The sequence below is a fragment of the Bemisia tabaci genome, chromosome 8 (assembly GCF_918797505.1).
Source record: "Bemisia tabaci chromosome 8, PGI_BMITA_v3".
Classification (NCBI taxonomy): domain Eukaryota; kingdom Metazoa; phylum Arthropoda; class Insecta; order Hemiptera; family Aleyrodidae; genus Bemisia; species Bemisia tabaci.
In genome coordinates, this window is record NC_092800.1 from 14,645,781 (window position 1) to 14,672,882 (window position 27,102).

Below are 27,102 nucleotides of genomic sequence, written 5' to 3' on the forward strand. Positions count from 1 at the left end.
GCGTAATCATGCTGAAACGGAAGGCACAGAAATTTAGGTGTATTTTTTCACATGGGCCACTGCACAGTTAAAAAAAGTAACCAAAATTTGGTGTTATTAAGGGAAGTAAGACACAAAGCACCACATGCTTTTGGCTAGTTTTTTTGTGCGTTACAAACTGACTGCGATAGACGCACAAGTCTTTCAGACGGAAAGTTGGTGATGCTACCAACGTGCGTTACCAATCAGCATGAAGCTGAAAGCGCTAAAGCCACTTTTGTGTAAGTTTTTTGTGTGCCAAATCGAACAAACCTTTGTGTTGAATCGACCAAATTGTTGTGTTGAAAATCTGCCATCTCTTTAAAATTAGCAGCCCCTTCACTCCTATGTTGGCCCAATGCACACGAACAAGCTGTCGACAAAGTTCAACGAAGTTCTAGACGTGATTTTGGATGTGATAGAAAGTTTTTTACATCCAACTTCTGAATTGAGTTCGGATCGAACTTTGATGGATATTTTTGCCAAAAATTAATCTCCGAGTGTAATTATCATTCATTTCTCAGCTGATGATACGTGTTCCTCTGGGTCGGGTTTGTTTGTATTGGGCCAACTTTGCACGGGGGAAAAAACCTCGTGCATGGGACCCGAAGTTTAGGTCATATGGATCTCTGAAGTTTTCAGATTGAGCATCTGAACAATTTAGGTCTAGCTGTCGAGGTTTGGATCACACATCTGAAACTTCAGGTCTTACATCTAAAGTACTTCAGATGTGAGAACCGAAGTTTTTCGGATGTGAAAACCAAAGTTTTTCGGATGTGAAAACCGAAGTTTTTCGGATGTGAAAACCGAAGTACTTCAGACGTAAGAACTGAAGTTTCAGATGTGTGATCCAAACCTCAGCAGCTGGGCTTTGAGTGTTCGGATGCTCAATCCGAAAACTTCAGTGATCCATTTGACCTAACCTTCGGGTCCCACACACGAAGTTTTTTTCTCCGTGTGGAGCTCCGCGATAGCCTAAAACTAACGAACCAATCAGAGAGCTTCACAGAGATGGCAATACTCTCCCGTATATAGGTACTCTAATATGTATCAACGACAGTGGCGTGGCGTCCATAGGTTCGCAGTGTTCGCCGAACACCCTAAAATATTTTGAGACAATTGATAAATTATGGCTAACAATGTGGGAAACAATACAGAATAGTAGACCGCAAATAATTATCGGGAGATTTTCTTCCGACGGCGATATGCGGCGTGGCGGAGAGAAAGCATCCTGAGACGCGGGGTCCGCGAGGGGCCACCGATCCTGGATGAGAGTGAGAGGGGAACGGGCGGGGCGAACTGCCCACTTCGGTGAGAAGAGAGAACCTCGGTGCAATGATGAAGGGTCGGTAGACGAGAGAGCGGGAGGCACCGGCGCGGAGGACAGAGCGGAGCGGGAGCATTGAGTTCGGCCGACAAGTGCGGACCGCGCTCGCGAAGTGAACATAGCAGAGAGGCTCATCAGTCCAGCTGTTTCCTTTACCAGTGGTCCGCAGGTCCCTGCGAACGGCCGAATTTCCCCTCTGCCAATTCGTCCTACGCTTCTCCTCTTCGCTTGCGGGCAGCGCGCGGGCCGCATCTCTCAGTTCTACATTCCTCAGTCTCCCACTTATTCTCGCAGGTGCGTGTTGTGCAATTCAACGTGATCTTCTCCCCTTTCAAGAAGCTGGAATTATGGTTTCAGAAGAATACTGAATAAATAATAAATACTTTTTGAAAATTTTAATTATAATAAAAACTTTTTCAACAATTTTTTTTCATTCATTTAATCAAAAAATAAATCAAATATTCCTTAAAAAAATAAAAAAAGCTATAAAAAAATTTAAAAAATAAAACAAAAATGAAAAAAAACAAAAAAAAGGAAAAAAAAAACAAGCGGGAAAGTTCTAATACTGTCGTATTTGAGAAGTGCTCGGCTTTTTTCTGTGACGTTTTTCGGCGCGTTTTTAAGTTTCCTATGCAGGAGATGAGCACCGTCGAGGTGAAAGAACTCTCTCACCAAAATTACAACTATAAATTTAGGGGAAACTAAAATTCACTAAAATAAATAAATTACAGGAAAACGATCAGTGAAAAAAAAATAAAATAAAACGTCCATTTATTGCCACAATTTTCACCAAAAAGGATGAAAATTGTGTTCTTGCGGCTTCATTTTTTAAAAAATTTTCCGGGGGAGGTCCCCCGGACCCCCCTTTCATGGAGGGGGGGTAAACCCCCCCTGACCCCCCCTTAGGTGGTTGACACTCCTACCGAACACCTATCGGATAAAGTCACGCCACGCCACTGATCAACGAGTGGAACTAGGACTAATGATCCACCTCCAAACGGTAGCACAGAGATGACATTGCAGATCCGAATCTATTTTCGCCGACTCCCAACGGAACAACACCTCTTCACGCACCGAATGACATGCGGTCCCGCCCGCTCCGGTCACCCGGCACCGATGCACGTAACGCAGAGACTCCCGATTTTCAATCCCGGAAACCGTGAAACACGGCTCCGGGGGGGGGGGGGGGGGGGGTCCGTGACCGGTCGTATTTCGGGTGCGGGTCCCGTTTCGGCCAATCACGACCTAGTGGGTGCGCCTGGAACCGGTGCCAAAATTGTGGTCAATTCGACCGGGTCCTCGTGTGCTCCGGGACAGAACCGCGTATCTCCCATAAGGATTCGTGTGCGAGAACGCGGTTTTTCGGGATCGTTCGCTTCCGCGCGTTGTCGTGTCCCGAGCGTGCGTGAGCGCGTTTTCGACCGCGCATTGTATGCAGATCGACAGAGCGGGATCTATGGGATCATCCTGAACGAGAATCGCGTTATTGATTAGGTATACAATCGAAATCCCTTACAAGGATTTATGAAATGAGATGGGTTGAATCGCAGCAGGACGGAATCGAGTCGAATTCTTCGGAAATACGAGTCAGGAGTTGTTTTGAAAATCTTGATTGGTTGCACCTAGAGTCCCTTTATACTGAGAGTCAAGACAATGTGAATCCATTTCTGATCGATTCCCGTATTTTAGGCCTTCACAGTGTCACAAACGGGAATAAAGATTACATTTTCACCGATTGCAAAGATTATAATCTAGAATGGACCAGGGAAGTACGAGTTCGGCAAGGAACAAACGGAATGAGAGGAGGAACGGAGAAAGGAATTTAAGAATGGGCCGATCAAAGATTACAAAGAACGTTCAATTTCTGTAATCTTCATTCCCGTTTGTGACTCCATGAGGGTTGTTGTCTTGACTCTCAGTATAAAGGGACTCTAGTTGCACCAAAGACATAAAGACGGAGCGCTCGTATCTAAAAGCACGGGGGGAAAGTGAAGCTAGGTTCGGCGCTGCGCGCTTGTGTGAGTGTGTAAATGAGCGCGGGAATCCATGGCGGCAAACGGAAATTTGATTTGAACTTGTCCTCTTGATTTTTGCACATTTCTTCTTTGAAACGTATTTTAAATTCCTAAAACGAATATACTAAGAAAGTTCGGTCTGCGTCCTAATATAATACACCTACTTTCGCTCGGTAACAGGCAGTAATCTCAGATAAAGTTAGTTTTTCTTCTGCTCATGGTGGTTCTGCAGGTTCAAACAGGCCGTTACAGTTCTAGATCAACGTTACTCCCAAATGAAATTAATCTGTCGACGACGGACTGAAACTAACCTAAAGTTAAAAAAATATGAGTGTGTACCTGAATTTGGGCAAAAATCAACCTAAAATACTTTGTTTCCGCAATTTTATTTATTAGTTCCCGCCCTACATTTGAATTCAAACTTGTCCCGATTTCGCCGCCAATCCTCTAGCCAATAGTAGAGGTGATTGAAAAGAAGCTCTAGAAGCTTCATTTTTTGCTTTTAGTGCTCCGTCTTTATGTCTTTGAGTTGCACCAAGCTGGGATGGATTTGGAGGTTAGATGGGATTAAAAATTTGAAATGTTCTTTGCTTCAGGCAAAAAGAATAAACCACAGTAAAAAATTCAGAGAAAAATCGTCACCCTCCGGCCAAATAAAAGTTGACAAGAGGTCAGAAACTTCACGAACGGAGATAAGTGGTTTCTCACATTGGGCATCGGTATATCGACGTTGTAAGTCGGCAATCACATAACTCGTTTGCGGTGTCTGAAAATCTCCGCCTCTATAATATTTTTTTAAAGGAGAACAAATTGACATCATTTCTTGCAGTTTTTGCAGAATTTTCTTCACATAGAGAAGAAAAATCACGACAGTTTTAAAGAATTGTCGTTGAGTAGTTTTCCGTTCAAAAAATAAAGTATGATAGGAAGTCTGTGACGTCGCAAACCGAGTTATGTGATTGCCGACTTACACCGTCGATTTGTAAAAAAGTGAAGGCTCTGTAACTTTCTCTGAACAACTTGCATTCGTTCGTAACAACGAGCACTGGGGCGCGTTGATGCAACTATTTAAGCTCGACGGATGTCCGTATTGCATTCAAAAAATTGAAGGCGTTTGACTTCCTGCGCACAAGCTGTTACAGACCCGCCTCCCCCAAAGTTCAGGAAAATAAATCGTCTCCTTCCTGCCAAAGTATCACAAGCGCCATGCGACGTTTCAAAATTTCCGCCGCCATTTTATTTTTTTACAGAGAAATTGTTGGTTGAATCTGTTTGAAAATTCCACTGAATGTTATCGACAGAACACAGCAAATTCCGTTAAATTTTCGGACAGCTTCGTTGAGCTATTCCTCTGTAAAAACATAAAATGGCGCGGAAATTTAACGTCCTATGGCGCTTGTGATACTTCGGCCGGAGGGTGACAAAATCATTATTTCTTCTGAAAAGTTGATTTGATTCAGCAAATATTTTGCCACGCCTGAGCGCTCGCACGACGTTTTTCCCCTATCAAGAATTTAAGGTGCACATACACAGTGTAGACTTTTCCCCTGATGCATGGATTTTGGCAGGCGCGTCTGGAAGCGTGGCATGGGGTCAGAGGCTTGGCTTTGTCTCGACTCCCGGGGTCGGAGGTCAAGTGCAACTGTCGCGCCGATGCAGCCGCGCCGGTGGCATCGCATCCCACAAAAAAATCAACTACTGCGTCTTGTGCTGCTCTTACTCATTCACACCCCGCATTTCGAGACTGGCAGCTTCTCCACCGCACGCCCAACTCCACATCCGTCGCTGTCAAGTGAGAATGAATTGGCCTCGTTCAACGTGGGATCATCACCGGATCGGGTCTCTTCTGCCGTGCTAGGGAAGAACGTCGTATGAGCCTTCAGACGCTGCCAGATTTCCTTCCATGGAAAAATAATGTACTTACTCGGGAAATCATGAAGATTTTTCTTTAAAATTTTCAGACTATGGAGATGTTGCATGTGTGAGGAATTTGCGATTTGACTGTTGATTCTTATGTAAAAGTTCGCGAGATACACGATGGTCCCACTGGTTTTCCCTGAAATCAACTCCCAAGCTTCAAAAAAGCTATCAAGTTGAGGCCAAAATCGGGGGGATATCCCATGCTATCCTGAGAGTCCCCCCTCTACATCAAGACAAACTCTCCATGCAAAGCTTGGGAGCATATACATTGGCAGGGTTGCCGTGTTTTCAGTTTTAAGACTCCCAAAAAAAGTGGCAGCCCTGTTAATGTATTTGCTCCCTATCTTTGCATGAAGAGTTTGTCTTGATGTAGAGGTGGACTCTCAGGATAGCGTGGGATATCCCCTCCACTTTTTCCTCAACTTGAGAGCTTCTTTTGAGCTTTTGAGTTAATTTAAAAAAAAAACCAGTGGCACCATCGTGTTTCTCGCTAACTTTTACATTAGAATCAATAGTCAAATCGCAAATTCCTCACACATGCAACATCTCCATTTTGCACGTAATTTATTCCAAAACATCTGACAATTTTAAGGAAAAATATGCATAACTTTTTTACAAAATACTCTTTTTATCCGGAGAAATTTGGCAACTCTCGAGTATTTATACGGCGTCCTTCCTTAGCACGATAGTCTTGGTCTCTGCTCTCGATGACAGTAGGAAGGTAACGTCACACCAGAAGCCTCCACGCGGGAGAGCGTTTCTCGTTTTGAAAGGGTTTGTCAAATCGATGGCTAAAGCGGAAACCACGTATCTCCTTTATGGTGTTTCAAAATCTCTGCTCCTATTAAATTTTTTGGAAGAAAAACAAGTCAAGCATGTAGTCAACCATAAAGCTTTCATCATTGTCCAAATAGGAATGTAGTCTCCCTGGAGTACCTATATTGAGAGAGACTGGCCACTGGGCCCTATGGAGACGCTTAGGACCCAAAAATGGCGGTGCTTTGTTTTGGTTTTTGAGGATGGGAGGGGGGTCATTGCCAACTTTTGACGGTTATCACCAACCGCACTTGCTGCCAACCTTACTACATCCAAGATAATTTTTCTCAAAAATTGCACACGATTAGCCTTAAAAATATGTAAAGAATTCGCAATGGACCACTAGACAAGGTACGAATTAAAGGATTCTGATACACGTTTCTGAACCAAAATTTCACGCAAAACACGATTCGCGCAACGAAAATCACTGAAACCAACTTCTAACGAAGATATTGACGTTTTTATTTAACATTGGTCACAAGAAATTTGAACATCCCGCTCTCAAGAAACTCACAGCTCTACGTGAGTCAAATCGCGCACTACAACAGTTTCAGCAATCTTCTCAATCGAGCAATGTTCATTTCCCACCATGTGCTGTTTAAACTATCAGCGATTTGCTATATAGTTGAGCCAAAGCGTCAAGATTGAAGCTGCCAGATTTTTATATCGCTGAGACTGTCACGATAACGTTTGGCGCGCGATGTGAATCACGTAGAGCATTGAGTTTTCATGAGCGGGTGGTTTGAATTCACGCATCAAGAATCATTGAATATCTTCGTAAGGAGTTCATTTCGGTAATTTTCGTTGTGTGCATCGTGTTCTACGTAAAATTTTGGTGAAGAAACACGTATCAGAATGCTGGAATTTGTACCTTGTTTAGTGGTCCATTGTGCATTTGAGTAAATTTCTCGTTACGATAAGCAAAGAAAACTACATTTTGAGTCATCATGCTTTACATTTATTTATGGCGTCCGCCATTTTTGGGTCCTAAGGGCTCCATTCAGCCTAAGATGGCTGAGTAAATCAGATGTGGTAACACCAGTGGCCATACTCTCTCAGTATAGGCACTCTAAAGCCGGCTCCAGACTACGCGGCATTCGCCGAGTGCCGAGCCGAGTAACGAATATTCGGGGTTCGGGAATCGACGGGCAGATTCGAATATTTCCACGAGTGTACAGCGCCACACTACTCGTGAAAGTCGTACTTGGCTCGTCATTTGGTAAATAACGAATATCTGATGGGATAGGACAAATGTTCGCCAAGTGAAGAAAAGACACTGGAAAACGCTGCACCTCTTCGCCCCCTTCCTACAAAACCTATAGCGAACATTCGGCGAGTGAGGACGAGTAGTCTGGATGGCACCCCGATGTTGCTCCGATGTCGCGATGGACGCTCGGCTTCGCACTCGCGATCCCTTTGACTCGTGTCACAAAAACCGACTTTCAGCGGGTTGGGGCGAATGCCGAGCCGAGTGACTCGCCTCGCGTCAACACGAGCCAAGTGGACGCGAATGTTCCATCCAGACTACGCGGGACTTGCCAAATATTCGGTATTCGGCGAGTAATATTCGGCGAATGCCGCGTAGTCTGGAGCCGGCTTAAGTCTCCCTTTTGTACTCAACTGATTAACCAATCGGAGAACGACGCAAATATAGGAAACTTTCCCTGTACTTCAGCACTCGTCAAAATGCTCTCTATATTGATAACATAACAAGACATGATTTAGATCCCTCCCCCGTCCCCCTCCCCCCAGATCTTCGAGTTCATTAGGAAGTTCAAGAGTCAGAGGCTGGGGGCTGGAAGGTGTGGAGTTGATTGTTGATTCGAGCGCGGATTGGAAAAGAAACGCCGCCATCGCTCGTCAAGCATGTGTCGAGCCGCGCTCACACCGCACGCGCACAGCCCGAGGCCATAATTACCGCGCGAGCGAGCTATCTTTCGCGACTCCGAGCCTGTCTCCGCACACGCATGATATCACCAGCTCGACACAAGGTTCACCGCCGACAGGCCAACACCCATTAATATACTTATCATTTGCGGCTACCATTTCAACCTGCCATGGGTTTTTAGTTCGGGTCATCCACCCATCCACCCACGACAGAACTTTTAAATTTCTAAAAATTTCGGATGAAATTCACTTCGGAGCTAACTCTACCTCCAAAAAACCCAAGTGATAAGGACAGAGTGAAATTCGCTCGCGAGCAAAGTTAACTCTGCAAATACACTGAAAAAAAAAATCTCAGTGTATCTACTAAGAAAAGGGTAGAATTACCAAGAATTTAGGGTTCTAGTCGATCCCAGTTTTTTCTTGGTAAAATTACCATTTATGGAATCGGTAATTTTACCTAGAAATCTCGGTAAAATTATTGAACTTTCTCGGTAATTTTACTGGACCTTGGTAAAAACGCCAATATTTTTTATCGACTGTGGTAGAATTACCGAGATAAAATGGCAAAGTTACCGGGAATCGATTACAAATAAAAGTGGTATTCTTACCTGAAAAAAAAACAGTAAAAATACCGGTTTTTAAGTAAGCTTACCAGTCTGTCCTGGTAAAATTACCAATAAATGGTAAAAAAGTGAGATGGTAATGGTAACAACAGACCTTGGTAAAAACGCTGAGAATTTTTTTTCAGTGTAGAGTTATTACCACTCTGCAGAAGTGCAGTTCACCTGTAGAGTCCTGAGAGCAAAATCTCAAGCTTCTCCTAATGTTTTGACTGGTCATATCGTCGCTTCTCTGACGTAAGGGCGTATATTCATTTCAACGTGAGCCCTTTTCTCCCTATAAATCCATGCTTTTCAGAGCTCATGTGGAAATGGAGGTATGCCGTTACGTCAGAGGAGCGACGAGATGAGTGTCTTGTATATTGAGAACAATTCGGTTACCTGAACAGAAAACTTGGGCGTTCCATATGACCACACTTTTTTTTTTGCGTAGGCCTTCAATAGGGTTCTGATGGTTGAATGTAAAATACCTAACCGAACATGAAAAAGAAAAACAGAAAAAAAAAGACATTTTATTCAGAGGGCAAGTGCCTTTGATTAACGAAGAGACGAAATTGAAAGCTACACAATCTTATTAAAGCCAGACAGACATATGCTCTTTTTTAACATCGCCATAAACGTACATTTTCTATAACCGCTGTTCTGAGTAGTATTATTAATTTTGATTTATTTTGTTATCTGTTGCAGGTAAATAAGATTTCCAAACGCACGTCAATATCCACCTGGCCAAGTGTAAGATTTCCAAATTTCCTTCAGTGACATCAATTTTTGAAAAAGTTTCCTGTTATTTTTTGCACAAACTTCTCATATGCACCAGATTAAAATGCACGGAAAACTCACGGGAAAACTATTTAAACATGAAGAATGCACATAAAAGAAAAAAATTATCACATGCAATTTGACAGCGTTCGAATGTTCTAAAGTCGCTCTTAGAATGAGGGATTACAAACTCTGATCACGAGAATAAACGGATTACATTCAGAAATAAGGCACTACTATTTCTGGCTCATTTTAGAAACAACATAAATGTCATCGATTTTCCAACGCATATAGGTGCTTTTATGGAAGAGCCAGAGATTATGGTTCCTCATTGCAAAATGGCACGTGACTATATGCGTATGTCGTTTCCTCGATGAGCCAAAAATAGTAGCTCCTTATTGCAAAATGTGGTCCAGTTGTTACTCTCAATAATTTAATCGGGCATTCAAGTACTTACATTGCGAAGTTTTCACTCTCGAACGTTTGTTTTCGGTGTGCCAGTCGAAAGTAATCGGGTCATGACGATTATCGGAAAAGAAGAGAGTAGGTCATCGATACTGTCACTGTCGCTTGATGCCGCATTAACTCTCCGTCGATGCGCCAGCGGCCGAATTGTGGGGGAAGGACAGTTTGGGCACAACGGAGCTCGATTTTCAGTGGAACGATCCATGGAAATCAGGACCAATTCAATGGATTAACATAAGGCTGTAGTCCCCGCTGCTGCAGGTTTATATATTCACCAAGTTTGCCGATTTTGAATGAAAATCAGCTAATTTTTTGGGTCTAACTCATAGAGATGGATCACCTTCGCGCATTAAGGATTCGCGTTTTATGCATGGCAGTGGCGTGGCGTGCTTTGCGATACATCGATTGATCTGTCATTTAAACATATGGCAAAGGATCGATGAACAGGATGTTCGCAGCGAAAACCTCAATAATAGATTCTTTACCGTAACTTCAAATAGGGGAATATCGATAAACGATTATTCTCGCTTTACCACTGACCATGGATGATAAAGAATTTTGGTGGTCGCCAGAGTCCTGATCATACATGATTCCACCATCATCCGACTTATCTCCCGACTATATCCCGACAGGTGGGTGAGTTCAAATAAGCGTCTAATATGGTGTCCCGAGCTGTTTTAATAGTCATAATCTGAGGAACATGGGCAAATCAAATTTTTTTTCATTTTCCACACTATTGTTGACTATTACATGCTATTTCCCACTTTATTTCGACTGAAATAAAAATTTAGGAGAACTTTGAATGTGCAAATTGCCTGTATTTGTCCCAAATTTGCGTGTCCCCCGTGCCTGATTCTTGACTTTAAATCGATGTTGCAGCATAACCAGGGTGATTATTTAAGAAAACTTTATCGGAGATGATAGGTAATGCTTTTGAATTTGAGAAAAAAAATATGTCGATTTCTTTTTTGCTCCATCGATAACTTTTTCACGCCCTAGAATCATTGTCCCGAGCAACAGTCAGCAACAGTCAGGAGAGACATGGCAACAATGTAATAAGCTCTAAATGATTGCCGTAACGTTGAGGTTTTTCCAAAAACGACTTTTTTTGTTTTGATTGAATAGTTCACACGTCGTAGATGGCAAAAATTCTGAAATTCGCAAATTTTTGTGCAAGATTAACGCCATTAACGATGCCAAACAGAATTCTATACACGATAACTAACAGGGCGTCAAGCATACACACACACACTAATATCAGCTCGTAAAATACTTTCAAAGTGTGCGTTAGGGAAAATTTTCTCTTATTCCGATCCTCTAGGATGTGCTACTAAATATTCCGTGAAAAATAACACCAAAATTGTCTTTACTGTTAGAGATAAGCTTAAAAAACAGCTTATTCCATCCTGTCCCGTTCCATCTTGTCCCGTTCCATCCTGTCCCATATGTTTCCATCCTGTCCCATGTCCCAGTTTAGTGGGACAGAGTGGAAAACTGTTACAACTGAGACTTGCTTGTTTAAGCCCTGTAGGCGCTTTTTTCTACCGATTTAAGTGAAACTTGGTACCCAGGGGTATTTTTCAACGGGAAACTCGAATTTTTAGTCGAATTTTGAAAATTCTAAAATCCAAGATGGCGGACATGACCTAAAATGCTATCGCAGCGCCTAATCAACTGAGACTTGTTTGTTTAAGCCCTGTAGGCGCTCTTTTCGACCGATTTAAGTGAAACTTGGTACACGGGGGTATTTTTCAATGGAAAACTTGAATTTTTAGTCGAATTTTCAAAATTCGAAAATCCAAGATGGCGGACATAACCTAAAATGCTATCTCAGCGCCTAATCAATCGATTTACGCGAAACTTGGTACCCGGGGGTATTTTGAAATGGGAAACTCGAATTTTTAGTCGAATTTTCAAATTTCGAAAATCCAAGATGGCGGACGTGGCCTAAAATGCTATCTTAGCACCTAATCAGTCGATTAAGTGAAACTTGGTACCCGGGGGTATTTTTCAATGGGGAACTTGAATTTTTAGTCGAATTTTCAAAATTCGAAAATCCAAGATGGCAGACGTGGCCTAAAATGCTATCTTAGCACCTAATCAGTCGATTAAAGTGAAACTTGGTATCTGAGAGTATTTTTCAATGGGGAACTTGAATTTTTAGTCGAATCTTCAAAATTCAAAATCCAAGATGGCGGACATGGCCTAAAATGCTACCTCAGCGCCTAATCAAGCGATTTACGCGAAACTTGGTACCCGCGGGTATTTTTGAATAGGGAACTCGAATTTTAGTCAAATTTCCAAGATTCGAAAATCTAAGATGGTGGCCGTGGCTTAAAACACTATCTCGGTGACTAACTAATTGATTTTAATGAAACTGGACCGGAGAACCTTGGTATTAGGAAAAGAAAGGAAATTTTAATAGGGGTGCAGTAGGGTTTCTCATGTATCTTAGGCTACGAAATCGAAAAATTCCTGGGTTTTTTTCCATCGTGCATAGATTCTTCCGGAAAATTGACTCTACTGGAAAAGCTAGATTTTTAAGGAAAATTCCGATTTCTTCGGAAAAATTCCGAACTTTCCCAGGATAAATCGCACTGATACAGTTAAATGGAGGTGTTCTTCAGAATCAGCGCCAAAAGTCTACTCCAAAACCATTGGCAAATCTTCGGAAAATCAAAAAAAAAAAAAAAAAAAAAAAATCGACCGGTGTTAGTCCTCAAACTTTTCCTGGCTTTATCTCCACTTCAGTGGGTACACGCCCACTCGAAGTTTTAAAATTCGGTGTTTTTGATCCATTTTGTATTGGAATATTCCAAGAAATAAAAGCTTCTTCTCGTGTTAAAGGAAAACAGTGCGCATTTTGATAAACAGACGGAACTGTCTAAAAGAAGCAGAATACGCTCCAGATATCTTTCATGACGGATGATTTTTCCTTAATTTTTTTGGTTCTGCAAGATATGAAAGGGATACATGTTTTCAATTATGCTTTAATTTAGTGCTCGACGATGCTTTTATGACAATTGTGTTAAATTTTCAATTAAAAGTATCATATGTCACCTCTGGGACGAAAATTTGGGAAATCAGGCAAAATTAGAGCACATTTTGGGAAGTGATACACTTGACGGTGGAAATTCGGGTTTAAGCCCAACTATTAAGCTCGACGAGCTATATTTCCTAAGTCTACACCTAATGATAGACAAAATAAAGTTTGGTTTGCCCAAAAATTCACAAAAAAAATTTGGGAGGTAATAAAACCTGGAATTTGACCCTTATTTGAATTCACCCAGGTACGGGACCGAGCTGAAATGCAAAACGAGCGGTATTCGAACTCCAGAGCAGCCAAATTGCATAATCACTCAGTTGAAGGAGAACTTAATTTTTTACCCGTATCCACTGAGTGACACGAAATCACCGGGGAAGTGTGGGGTCTTAAAATTCGTTTTCTTCTGATGGACCATATGCGAGGTAAAAATATTAACCCCAGGTTAAACGAAACAGGGAAGAGGGACTGTTAAAGTGTAGCTGAAGAAGAAATAACAGAGCTCCTCCGAATAACCGAAGCTATACGAGATCGAACAGAAATGCAAAATGCGTGATACAACAGTTCGAACTCCAGAGTATCCCAAATTGCATAATCACCCAGTTGAAGGAGAACTTAATTTTTTGATCGAATCCCCTGAAAATAAGTGGGACAAGCTCTTTTACACTATAGGGAAGATAGCAGCACGGGGTCTCTAAAAGATATTATTTTCGTTCGGAACTTTCGCGAGGTAAAACAATTAATCTCTGTAAACATTCGAACAGGCAGTCAGTGCGTCTGTTAAAATTGACCCGAAAATTAAGGCGTAACAAGAGATAAAAGAAACATTAACCTCTGTAAAAAACTGAACAGGCAGTCAGTGCATCTGTTAAAGTTGACCTGAAAATTAAGGCGCAACAAGAGATCACAAAACAAACCTCCCACTACTCGAAGGCAAGAAAACAGTCTTTCCCATCGACACATCGAGACCATTTCAATAAGTCTCCAACGTTCCATCCCAACGACTTTCCAATTCTCCCTCACCATTTTGCAGCATCATCCACGCTTGACTCTCCAAATCCGCACGCAAGAACAGACGGCGAGTTTACACAGCGATCGATGTATCTGTTCTCTCAAAATAAAACGCCGTAAGATCATTTGAACGTTGCCAGCTTGTTTTCCATACACTGTAAATGTCTCGGTTGACTTGCCAATTCTTTCATTTGAATACTTTAGTGACTTTTACACGCATTGGATACGCATTTAGTTACTTTTACTGCAATGGATTAATCCATTGCAGTTTCTCTGACAGTTTTTATGATAAAGTACAAGAGATACAAGAGAGAAAGACCCCTTTCTACTATTTTACCTATTGTGTAAAAGTTACTCCTGACAATCAACGCGCAAATTCGCCTGATGATGACTCGTGATCAAAGAGTCAAGTACTTTGATTTGCACTCTTAACCTTATTCGCAAAAATTCGCCTATCAAAGTGCTCACCCCCGACATTCATCAATCATCATTTAGCGAATGTAATTTGAGTTTTTGCTCAATGTGCTCATCAACCAGCCTCGAACGCGAAAGTAGAGTTGACCTTTGAATTTAGTTTTTGTCCCTCTCAGGGTTGCCGGCGGTCTGGAAAACCGGGAAGGTCCGGGGAATTCAGGGAATTTGCGGCGACCGGGAAAAGTCAGGGGAATCACGTGGAAAGTCGGGGAATTTAGCGTGAGGTGTCTCAAGCGGAATTGAGAATAATCCATAGGGGGGTAAAAAATAAAAGTTGAAGTTTTATTCGCGTGTCCGAGAAACACAGGGAATCCGAAAATTTTGGAGTCAGGGAAAAGCAAGAATGGTCAGGGAATTTGAAGAGGAAGAAATTTATGGCAACCCTGCTTACTCAATTATATCGCTTAGATTTTTAGTGCTGGATCTCTACGATATATTTCCTTTGTTGTACTGAAAAAAACTGACGGGCTATATAGACATACCGTCCGTTCCGGGCTCAGAGGTCGAAAGTTCCGGGTGCTGGAGCCGTAGTCTCGATTGCTCCGGGTGCTACGCCTGGAACTTTCAGCCACTGAGCCCGGAACGCGGACGGTACGTCCACACAGACCGTACACTGAAAAAAAATTCTCGGTGTTTTTACCAAGGTCCGTTGGTACCTTTACCATCTCACTTTTTTTACCAATTATTGGTAAATTTATTAAGACAGACTGGTAAGCTTACCTAAAAACCGGTATTTTTACTGTTTTTTTCAGGTAAGAATACCACTTTTATTGGTAATCGATTCCCGGTAACTTTGTCATTTTATCTCGGTAATTCTACCACAGTCGATAAAAAAATGGCGTTTTTACCAAGGTCCGGTAAAATTACCGAGAAAGTTCAATAATTTTACCGAGATTTCTCGGTAAAATTACCAATGCCATAAATGGAAATTTTACCAAGAAAAAACTGGGATCAAATAGAACCCGGAATTCTTGGTAATTTTACCCTTTTCTTAGTAAATACACCGAGATTTTTTTTTTTTCAGTGTAATGGAGAATTTGCACGCAATTTTTTTATTGCTTCATCTGAAAGTGCCTAATGAGCTGAGTTCGCAATATTTTTCATAATTTTTTTCTGACATGGGAAATTGGAGAAAAATTGATTTAAAAGTGAGAAAATGTGCCGCCTTGTGACGTCATCTGGCGGCATTTCCCATTTAAACGCATGTATTTTAGCAGAATCGGTTATTTTGTCATATCTCCTCTAATAATTGCTCAATTTATGAATCAAGGGTATCTTCGTGTTCAGTTCACTCGGAGGATTCCACTTAAACAGGAAATTCATCAAATTTCAGACCCTTGCAAATTCTCCATTACGGCTTCCACGGCCGGAGTTTTTTTTTTCAGTGTATGTACTCGTAACCTCTGTCAAAAATGAAGAATTCATCGCGGAAATCCGACATCATTCAATTGCACATACGACATTCCTCCATAGCAGGACGATGTGTATCGCGCCGCGATGACTCACGCAGAACGAGGGACGCTCCATTGTGCGCGGCCCGGCGCGTGAAAAATACTAGGACAAATACTTATTCAAATTCGAATAATAGGGGAAAGAAAAGCGGTGGAAAACCGCCAAGGCTAAGCGGCCGCGGTTGCTCTAATAGCGGCGCACTTTCTAGACCCTCCGCTCGAAACCGCGCATCTCCCACCGTAGACGCATGAAGATACGCGGTTTTTGGACGAGGTGGATCGGCGTGGCGCGTGGTGGCGCGGTTTTCGTCTATGGTCTGTGAAATGGGGGGTTTTTCTTCTGCCGCTTTGTGGAGCGGCTTTGCATGGATAATTTGGCGCGCCGCTTCACAGATGGATGGAGAGATGGGCCATAACCCGGCCGACGAGCAGTCGTCGGCGGTCGCGAATGGGCTGCGGATTAAATGTTGCCGCTCGTTTAAGGCAGAGATAAATGGACTTTTTCCCGGTAAACAGGCGTTATTTCTACCTCATTTATAAAATCACCTATCTGCATAAGGATGCTATCACACCACTGGAAAAAAACACATTGTATCTAGAGTCCAGACTCTTGAAAACATTGTCAAGAAAATGGACTCTTGATTCATCAGATTTAAGCTTAAATCGAAAGAAAATCCGCTCAAATTAAGAGGTTCGGTTCTTGATTTAAGCTTAAATCTGATTGAAACAAGAGTATTTTTTCTTGTCGATGTTTTTAAGAGTCTGGACTCTAGAGCCAATGTGTTTTTTTTTCCAGTGCACGGAGAATAACTTTTCGGTCATATGAACCGAATATACGGTATTGAGTATCGTCCGTGTTGTTCACATAACCGCTCCCCAGTTCTGGGAACTTTATCCTCGTTTCATTGAAACCCGACAGATATAACGAAAAAGCTCGGTTGCGTGAACCAACAATACGGCCTCCAGAACCGAGAGGACGGTCGCATGAACCGAACAGTATGGCTTCCGGAACCAAGAGAACGGTCGCATGAACCGGACAATACGACTTCCAGAACCGAGAGAACGGTCGCATGAACCGAACAATACGGCTTGGTTATATCAGGTGGTTCTTTCCATGTGATCCTTTTCCCGGAGCAACTGACATTTCCGACCAATCTCTTAGTCCAATGGGTGTTGATAGAACTTGCACCTAGAACTTTTCCAGTAGCTAATGAACCGTAAAAAAAACGAGGAAGCTTTAGTCTATTAATTCTCCTGTGACTCAGTTTATGGTTAATTGAGTCTAAACAGGTTTTTGTCCTCGACAAAAAAGACGTCATGAAAGGCATCGTTGCCAAATTTTCATAACCACCCATATTTCACATGGCACGATCGAGGGATTCGTTGTTTTATCAGGGTGACCTGGTAACCGCGCAGGCGCAGGGGACGCGGACGCAATATCCGTCTCTGACGTTTGACGAACTTTACCTCTGGGTTGACGTGTGTCCACCGTGTACGTTATGTACGCCACGCGAGGGGCATGCAGATTATAACCAATGAGATCCGTTGCCAAATGACTTTTAAAATAGGTGTTTTAAGTAGTATCTTCTGGAAATTTTCAAGTTGGATCTACAATGGCTCTGAGAACGATTCTTCAGTCGATCGATCAATCGATAATATTTGTATTTTAAGGCGCAGGTCAAATTGGCAATCGATAAAGATCTGATGTTTTTGGCAAATGGAAAAATGTAACAGTTTATGACTAAATATATTATTAAAATAGCACTTTTAATAATCTAAAAACTTATTAAAGTTATTTTTAATTTCACATATTAATGTTTTTATAAACTATTTAGATTTATATAATTAGAAAATCTGGATCAATTGAAATTGGAATGATAAGTATAACGGAGGTGTTAATGTTCTTTGAATTAAGATTTCTGATGATTACAGCCGATCTTTTAGAAATTCTGTGAGTAACAATGTAAAATATGAAAATTCTATATAATGATCTTAAAAATATAATTATTATAATTAAAAGAATTGTTATATTGTTTAGAGATCAGTTAATAATTGATTTAAATGAAAGCAGAAAGAAACCAAGTCAACTCAGCTATTGCCAAATTTCACCGGGCAATTCAATTTTTTACAAGGGAACATTTGTGTGGATTCCTTGTGGCATTTGCTTTGCGCTGTGAGGAAAATTGCTTGAAATTTCCATTAAACCAAACTTGGCGACTTCTGAAGGCTCATACGGCGTTCTTCCTTAGCATGGCAGAATACGAAACCAAGATTTCGATTGCTCAACGTCGAGCTATCGAAATCCTCCTTGCCTATTGGTGTTTCACTTTCAACAAACGCTTTTGACTCGCAGGTGTATCTGGGCCTTTAGCGGCATCGTGGTGTTAAAGAAAAAGGTCGGTACCAAAAGCAAATTGAGAGCCTCCATTGGCCTTTCAAGCCACGCTGAGGAGTGCTGCCGCAAGAGGAGGCTTTCATCACAGATTAAATTGCAAGGGGTGCTTTGAAGAAAACATTTAGTAGGAAACAAATGAAATCACTTTCAGAACCTCTAAGTCTTTGCATAAACTGAGTTATAAGCATTCAAAGTTTCCAAATTTTGTCCGACCTCTCCTATTGGCTCGATCCACCGTGCAGCGTTTTTCTTTAGCACGACGGTATTAAATTGGTGTTTCACTTTCAACAAGCGCTTGTAACTCGCAGGTGTATCCGAGCCTTTGGAGCCTTTACTTCCAACGCGGCAACGCGGCCATCATGACGTCCGCTCGGCGGCAGCGTCCTGTGTCAAGGTCTGGACATTCCTGCAACCTGCAGAACCGGCCGCGGAGCTTACAGACAATGACAATGACAAGCGCGAACCCGGTTTATGATTACGTGTCCCGGCAGAACAACCTATCTTCACGAGGATCCCATTGGGAGATCCGTGCTTTCTACTTAGCCCGGACCGTCTCCGGCGAATTCGTCCGGTGAAGTTATTGGAGAGAAATCGCGGCTGTCACTACAAGCGCGAGTGGCGAATGGCGAATGGCGAGTGCGAGTGCGGGTCCAAGGCGAGGAGCACCGAAAGCGTGGGTGGGCCGCCGAAGCTCCCGTACCGTCGCATCCGCGGCACACGCCGCGGCGGAGCGTGAGCGCCAACTTCCACGCGAAACGGGGCTCTTACGCAATGAATGGAGCAAGGTCATTATCAGCATTGCGCAAGCGCCGGGCCTTTCGAATCCTCGGATGGCTTGCTCGAAGTGGGCCACGAGATGAGAGTTAGACCTACATGGCAGAACAGAACCAAGCTTTTGGAACTCACCTGTCTCAGAATTTCTAGCCGGAATTAGTAGTTCCTAATGGACCACTAGACAAGGTACGAATTTAAGCAATCTGATACATGTTTCCTAACCAAAATTTCACGTAAAACGCGATTCACAGAACGAAAATTACTGAAACCAACTCCCAACTAAAATATTAACGTTTTTATTTCACGTTGGTTACGAGAAATTTGAACTGCCCGCTCACAAGAAACTCAAAGCTCTATACGTGAGTCAAATCGCGCACTACAACGGTTTCAGCAAGCTTCTCAATCGAGCAATTTTCATTTCCCACCATGTGTTGTTCAAACTACAAGCAATAGCTGAGCCAAAGCGTCAAGATCGAGGTTGCCAGATTTTTATATCGGAGAGATTGTCATGATTACGTTTAGCGCGCGATGTGAATCACGTACAGCATTGAGTTTTCATGAGCCGATGGTTTGAATTCACGCATCAAGAATCATTGAATATCTTCGTAAGAAGTTGATTTTGGTAATTTTTGTTGTGCGCATCGTGTTTTACGTGAAATGTTAGTGAAGAAACATAAATCAGAATGTTGAAATTCGTACCTTGTGTAGTGGTCCATTGAATTTTATGTCAAAAGTAGAATATCGTTTAAAAGCATATTCCCGATGCCGGACTTCATTTGGGCGTTAACGTACCGAATGGTGCTAAGCCAACGTGCTAAAGCAAGAGGTATTGAAAATAGTCGAAAAACTCGTAGATTTCAGCGAGAAATATGCTAAGAAAGCTGTTAAAATATCCGCGTTGGGAAACCCTTTCCATTCGTTTTGAAAATGTACCCTACATGCAGATTTCTGTAAGTTTTCAACCCTTCATTTTGATAAATTTTAACACAAACTGCATAAATATTGTTCATTATTTTACAGGTTCATATTAAATATGCAAAATTTTTGCAGTTTATTTGGTGGCAAGCGTCAATATGAGTGATTTCTAGAACCCAACAAAACCGCGCGACGCCAATTTTTGTCTCGACTTTTTTTCATTACGTAAACTTCCCATTAAATATACGTAAAAGAGAACAAAAAGAGTGTCCTCCAAACGCACGTACATTGTATATTTCATAACTTTTTATTCCAAAAACAATCAATGCCACCAAATAAAGTAAAATCAAAGTGCAAGAATCAAAGGACGCATATGCTAAGGATTTGTGATCTCATAATTAAACCGAGTATTTTCCAAATCATGAAGCGCCAATCCCTTAGATTTTGGTGGTTCAGGGTTTTTTTTCCCTTTGACTTCGCTGGTGTCATCAATCATGCCTGATTTCAAAGTAGCTTTCTAAAAGACGTACATTTTTTAGAATTCGAAGTTTGTCAAAAAAGCGAATAATGCGGGGTTTCTTGTGTTCCGCGCATTCGCAATTTTGGCGCGCGCGTGATTTGGAAAATAACGGTTCAATTCGTTTGATTTTATTCGTAGTTCCTCTCGGCATAAATGCGCCCATAACATAACTGTAACGATTCGTTTACTCGCACATCAATTAAGCATGTGTAATAACAGAGCCACGATCAATTAATGATGGTTTGCATCTGTTGATAATGATTAGATGCACACTGATGATAAGCTCTCGTACACGCACTCGCAACTCGCTGATTGCGGCGTTTCATCGGGACGCATTCACCCGCTAACTCTTTTCCTGTGTCCTTCCTTCCCTGGAAAGTCCTTCCTCTTTGTTTTTTTCCGGTTTCGCGTTACACTCGACTTCTTGGTCATTACGGGACACATCTTGCACATTTTCGCGCGTTTAATTAGTTAGCCTCGACGAAAAATAAAAGTACATGGTCACTCTTTTATTGAAGGGCAAGATCAAATGACTTCTCATTTTTGGGTCACGAATCTTCGATTCGTCACTATCCTAGACCTTGCAAAAGTCTAGGTGTAGGCCTAGTTGGGTCTATAGGACATGGATGTACATAATTTGTCAGAGGAAATTTGTTTCGCAATCTTAGGCTAAAAATTGCGACATTCTCAGAAAACTACTCCACTCCGTCAAAAGCTCTGCCGCTCTGGGCGTTTTCTGAATTTTTTTCTCATCGTCGGTTGAAATGAATAAAGACAAATTATTTTCTTTTAAAATAACCAGTTTTCAACGCAATTTTTTTATATACCCATCTGTAGGTCCATTTTCTGAAACATACATACCTACATAAAAGCCGCTTCCATAGCGCTCTTCGTCGCTCTGCGATACCCAGCCGCCAAAGTCCCGTATCCTCTCAAAGCCCTTCAGGGAGTTGGCATTCCCTCATTTCCTATAAATCTCCTGCACCCCTTCACTGGGCGTCCGCTTCAAGGTGCCAAATTCCATGAAAAATAAAATCTTGAAATTTCACGTGAAATATTTCATGAAATATCAGAAATTTCTGAAAGATATTGAAAAATACCGGCTCTTTTCCATGTTTTGTAAAATGAAAAAATTCCTTTCTTCTATTTTTGTGTGTTTGAGTGCGAAGTGCATACTCCAGCCCCTGAAAAATATGAAATATTTCATAGCCTTGTGAAATTTCATGAAATATTTCACTGAAATTTCCAATCTTTCATTTCTTTTTTACGTTTCATGCCACCCTGGTCCGCTTCGTCTTCTCGCAGGAGGAACCGTATTAGGCATCTTCTTCAACTTCTTAGGCATCTTCTTCTTAGGCGTTCTTCTTTAGGCTTCTTCTGAAACATGCATTTCTGAAATTTCTGCTGTCTTGGGTACGACAGCAGTATCGGTTACCCTACTTTTCGCGAGGCCCGCAGATCCGGGACCCGGTCGGAATTCGTGGACGCGGGCGCCGCTAATTTCCAGATCGCGTCGCGGCGCGGCGTCTTGGACATATTTTTTGCGCCTCGAGTGACGGCGGGTCCGGTTGTGCGTCGGTCGTCGCGGTTCTTGTGAGGGGCGCGCGGTCGGTGCGTCGCCGTCGTCTTTTGTCTCGGAGTTTCCCATCGGCTGAAACAAAGCGGGCATCTCCGAAGAAGCCAGATCCGTCGGGATTCGCGACGGAGGCCGCGGGAAAACACTCCCGTTCCGCACCGATCGGCAATGTGGGTCGTCGTCGCCGCCGGCCCAAACTCGGTCTTCGTCGAGCGTTGTCGTGTTTCTGAGGAAACTCCTCTATGTAGGCTGAGAAGTTTCTGAAAAATCGGAAAATGCACTAATTTGTGTCCAATCCCGTGGCCTGATTACTGGTATTTTTAAAAAAAGCAAAAGACTAAGAAGAGGGAGGGAAAATGGATCCTATTGGTTGAGACAGGTGGTTGCAACGGGCAAGGCAGGTGAGTAATAGACTAACCAAAAGCATCAATATAGTTGGTCCATCATTTTCCTCTTTCGTCTATAGAAACCACCCATTTCAACCAATAGAATTGCTCCATTCTCGCTATGTCTTCTTTGTCTACAGCTTTGTCGACGCCGCCGGCCGAAACTCGGTCTTCGTGGAGTGTTGTCGTGTTTTTGAGAAAACTCCTCTATGTAGGCTGAGAAGTTTCTGAAAAATCGTTGAATTTCGGAAAATGCACTAATTTGGGCCCAATCCCGCGGGCTGATTACTGGCATTTATTAAAAAAAAACCAAAAGACTAAGAAGAGGGAGGAATAAATGAATCGATCCTATTGGTTGAGACTGGTAGTTGCAATGGCCAAGAGAAGTAAGTTAAAATACATTTTAATGCCAATTTGGCTGGCTTTCACAGAACATGGTAAAACAATTGAAGTAATCCAGCTACAAGCCAAAAAAATTAAACAAATGATGTTTCAAACTACACAGAGATGAGAAATACTAAAAAACTTACAGGATTCAAGACGAAACAAACGTTTCGGCCGCCAACACTGCGGTCCTCTTCATTGCAACACGTGGAAATATTTTACAAAAACAAATTTAAAGAAATGTATAAAAAAACTACAAAACTATTAGCAAACTAAGTAAAGCGAGAATACAAATCTATTGCAACTACATATTGGAATGAAATCAAAATAAGGCAAAACTCAAGAGGAAAGAAGAGTGATAGCAGTGATAAAAAATAAGTAGGTAAGAAGTAAGTAATAGACTAACCAAAAGCATCAATAAAGTTGGTCCATCATTTTCCTCTTTAGTCTATAGAAACCACCCATTTCAACCAATAGGATTGCTCCGCACTCACTACGTCTTCTTTGTCTACAGCTTTGTCTATAAATTTCAATAATCAGCCTTCAATCAGATTTCAAGAATATCCGAGCATACTTTCTTCATGAATACAGTGACTAAGTGCTCCAACTGTAACAACTGCCGGCTTTGATCAATGAGGCAGCTCTATCTTCCCATCGCCTTCTTTGTCAATGAATTTTAATGTCACCTCGCTGGTTAAATCTGTCGAATTCACTCTAAGCCTATGTTGGAAAGACCAGCAGGTTGGTAATTGAAATTGATGGACAAGGAGAACGAAGAGAGCGAAGGAAGATCCCTTGCGCTTTTTGTGACCCTCCTGTTATCTTTAAAATTGTATTTTAATAAATTTTTGTTGAGGACCCTGAAATTGCCCATGAGCCGTCTCTAAATACAATATTTTTCCATGAGGATCCTTGCAACCCCCCCTTGAGTTTAAGGTATTTTTAGATCACTTTGGTGCACTGAAAAAAAAAATATCGGTGTATTTTCTAAGAAAAGGGTAAAATTACCTAGAATTCAGGGCTCTATTTGATCCCAGTTTTTTCTTGGTAAAATTACCATTTATGGAATTGGTAATTTTACCGAGAAATCTCGGTAAAATTATTGAACTTTCTAGGTAATTCTACTGGACCTTGGTAAAAACGCCAATATTTTTTATCGGCTGTGGTAGAATTACCGAGATAAACTGGCAAAGTTGCCGGGCATTGATTACCAAGAAAAGTGGTATTTTTACCTGAAAAAAACAGTAAAAATACCGATTTTTAGGTAAGCTTACCAGTCTGTCGTGGTAAAATTACCAATAATTTGTAAAAAAAAGTGAGATAGTAAAGGTACCAACAGACTTTGGTAAAAACGCCGAGAATTTTTTTTCAGTGTGGGACCCTTCTGTTTCCGTGTCCCCTTCCCCACGTAACATTTTTGGCATCAACGATGAAGGTCCATCAGACCAAACTGAAGAGCACACTCCCGAGAGTGTTATTTCGGTTATTTTTCGTTCGATTTGGCAACCCTTTTTGGAATGGAGCCGGGAGCCGCGGCCCCTGCGCGGGAAATTGGCGTGTCGAGCGTGGCAAATTATCGAGAAACAATTTCGATTCATTCCTTCTCGTACGCCCGGCGCTGCGCTGTGCAGCTTCGACGGAGAAAAATCGCTCATTGGCACGGCGCGCCATCACCCCATACTGTCATCGAGCACTTACAGAGCTCGCGAGCGCAAACATTTTCCCAATTTTCATCGGGGGGGGGGGGGGCGGAGGGTGGACTTTCTACGGTGGTAAATTTTCCAGGAGAGTAACATTTGGATAGGTCGCACAAAGGATCGAGTCAATTTGAGAGGTCGGACTAAATTCGGAAACTTTAAACGTTCATTACTCCGTTTATACAAAACTTTGAGGTCATAGAAGTGGTTCCATTGGCTCCCTCGTGAAATTTTCTCCTATAAACACCTCTTGAAATTTAAAATGTGACAAAATAATCAAACTATAACTGCATGTCCGACCTCTCTAATAGATTCGATCCACTGTGCGTCGCAGGCAATGGACCAGTGGCGTGGCGTGCTTTGCGATACATCGATCGATTCACCATTTAAACCTATGGAAAAGGATCGATTATTAGGGTGTTCGCAGCGGACACCCTAATAATCGATTCTTTACCACAGCTCAAATGGGTGAATATCGATAATCGATAATTCACGCCAAGCCACTGCAATGGACCGATAGACAAGGTACGAAGTTAAGCATTCTGCTACATGTTTCTCAACCAAAATTCCACGTAGAACACAGTTTGTGCAACGAGAATTACTGAAATTCACTCTTAACCAAAATGTTTGATGTCTCTTGACGCTTGAATTCAAACCTCCCACTCATAAAAACTCAATGGTCTGTGTGAGTCAAATCGCACACTAAACGTTACCGTGTTAGGCTCTGTATTACGAAAATTTGACAACCTCAATCTTGACGCTTTGACTTAGCTTTAGCAAATTGTTTACACTATGAACAGTAAAGGTAACAAGCTCGTGGTGTACATCGGTCGGAAATTGTGTCCACCGTGGGCGGTTTGTCCGACACCGCGAAATTACGAACATTCAGCGACTGAGGCGCGCACTATGGCGCAATGCGTGAAGTATTTCTGCTGTCTTGTAGGCGCTAATATGCGTTCGACGCCGACTGTCGTACTCCGCTCAGCCTGTACTGTGTTTGGCGCAATGCGTGTAGTATTCCCTCACTCTTGTAGGCGCTGATACGCGTCCCGAGCTGATGGCACTGTGCTTGGCGATATGATAAAGGTTGGGAAAGCAACAGTGCCCGATTGGGAAGCCTGCCGAAACCGTTGTAAGGCGCGATTTGACTCACATAGAGTATTGTGTATCTTGTGACCGGGCAATTCAAATATCCCGTAACCAATGTAAAGTTTAAAACTTTAATATCTTAGTTGAGAGTTGATTTAAGTAAGTTTTGATGCAAAAATCGTGTTTTACGTAAAATTTTGATCCATAAATATGTATTCGAATGCTTCAATTCGTGCCTTGTCCATCAGCAATCGACGGTAGTTTGCAAGCTGTCGGTGAACAAATAGGAAAGCGTGACATTAAAAAATAAGGAACAATATGAGAGTTTTGATTATTTTGCCATCAGTGTGAATAGACGATTTTTCCTCCGTTAATACATGCTTGTATGGGCGTACTCGGAAGAGTGAGTATAGTAAAATCGAGGGGCTTGGAGGACGAGGTGCATAAGTGAAGTTTTTGCTGTTTCGAGAAATCCGTGTCTAAAGGTTCGAAATTACTTGGGTCCTTATGGCGTGAGGAAAGTTCGAACTGACTTTTTGATATTTAAAGATTGGAATTCGGGAGCGAGTTTTTCACAAAATATGCATTAAGACTAGTTTCACTTGAAATCATTCATACCTCAATTTTTCCAAAAACTGCACTTATGCGCCTTGTCCGCCAAGCCCCTCGATCCAAGTTTGAATCGGACAGGTAACTAAACTAACTGCGCGACATAGCGTAGGGTATCACAAAAAACGGAGGGAGCTCCATGCTTTCGAAGGAAATTCATAAGTGTCCCACTTTTTACTGGCTCGCCTCGAGGCTGATTCCTCTCGACAACACAGAGCAGTGTTCAAAACTCACAGGCGCCAACGCGCCAAATGCGCCTAGAAAATCGGTCATGGCGCCTAAAAAATGAAGGCTCTGCGCCAACGCGGCCCCTAAAAATTGCCCCCTAAAAATCTGGATTTTCACAGGAAGTCACGTAAAGAAAGAAAAACAAATCTATTTGAATTGGAAAAACTCAGAATTTTCAGCACTACAAGAGGCAGCTTGCTTTTTATTTTCTTCACTATTTCATTCTTAGTGATTTTGTCTTCTCCAAGTTGCAGCTACTTACTATTTCTGTTACGAAAACATCTTGCGTCTAACTTTTCATTAAATGCGCCGTAATATATAGACCAAAAGTCAATTTGGCCCCTAAAAAATCTTCAATGGCGCCTAAAAATCGGGCTTGATGCGCCTTATGGCTCCTAAAACTCAAAGGTGAGTTTCGAACACTGACACAGAGGAACCTCCTCTTTTAACACCTCATGCGCTAATGCGCGCGTTCAACAAAGCCATTCATCATTCATGGGCTATGGAGAAAAGTTCAATCCCTTTTTCATCGAAGGGGTCTTAGTGAACTTTTGTGGTCGGTTAGCAAGAGGAACTTGCGCGCGCGCCATCTCAGTAGCGAGGCGTGAGTGATCGATTATTATCAGTATTTCCTCCATTTGCATCCATGGTAAAGAACCGATTATTAAGATGCATGTCGCAAACACCCTGTTCATCGATCCTTCACCATAGGTTTAAATGGCA

General features: G+C 42.1%; 1 protein-coding gene across 2 annotated transcripts in view; it reads left to right on the forward strand.

Annotated features, from left to right (window-relative positions):
• LOC109037253 (uncharacterized) overlaps nucleotides 1–27,102 on the forward strand; it is a 335,208-nt gene that overhangs the window by 122,668 nt on the left and 185,438 nt on the right. The window lies entirely within an intron of this gene.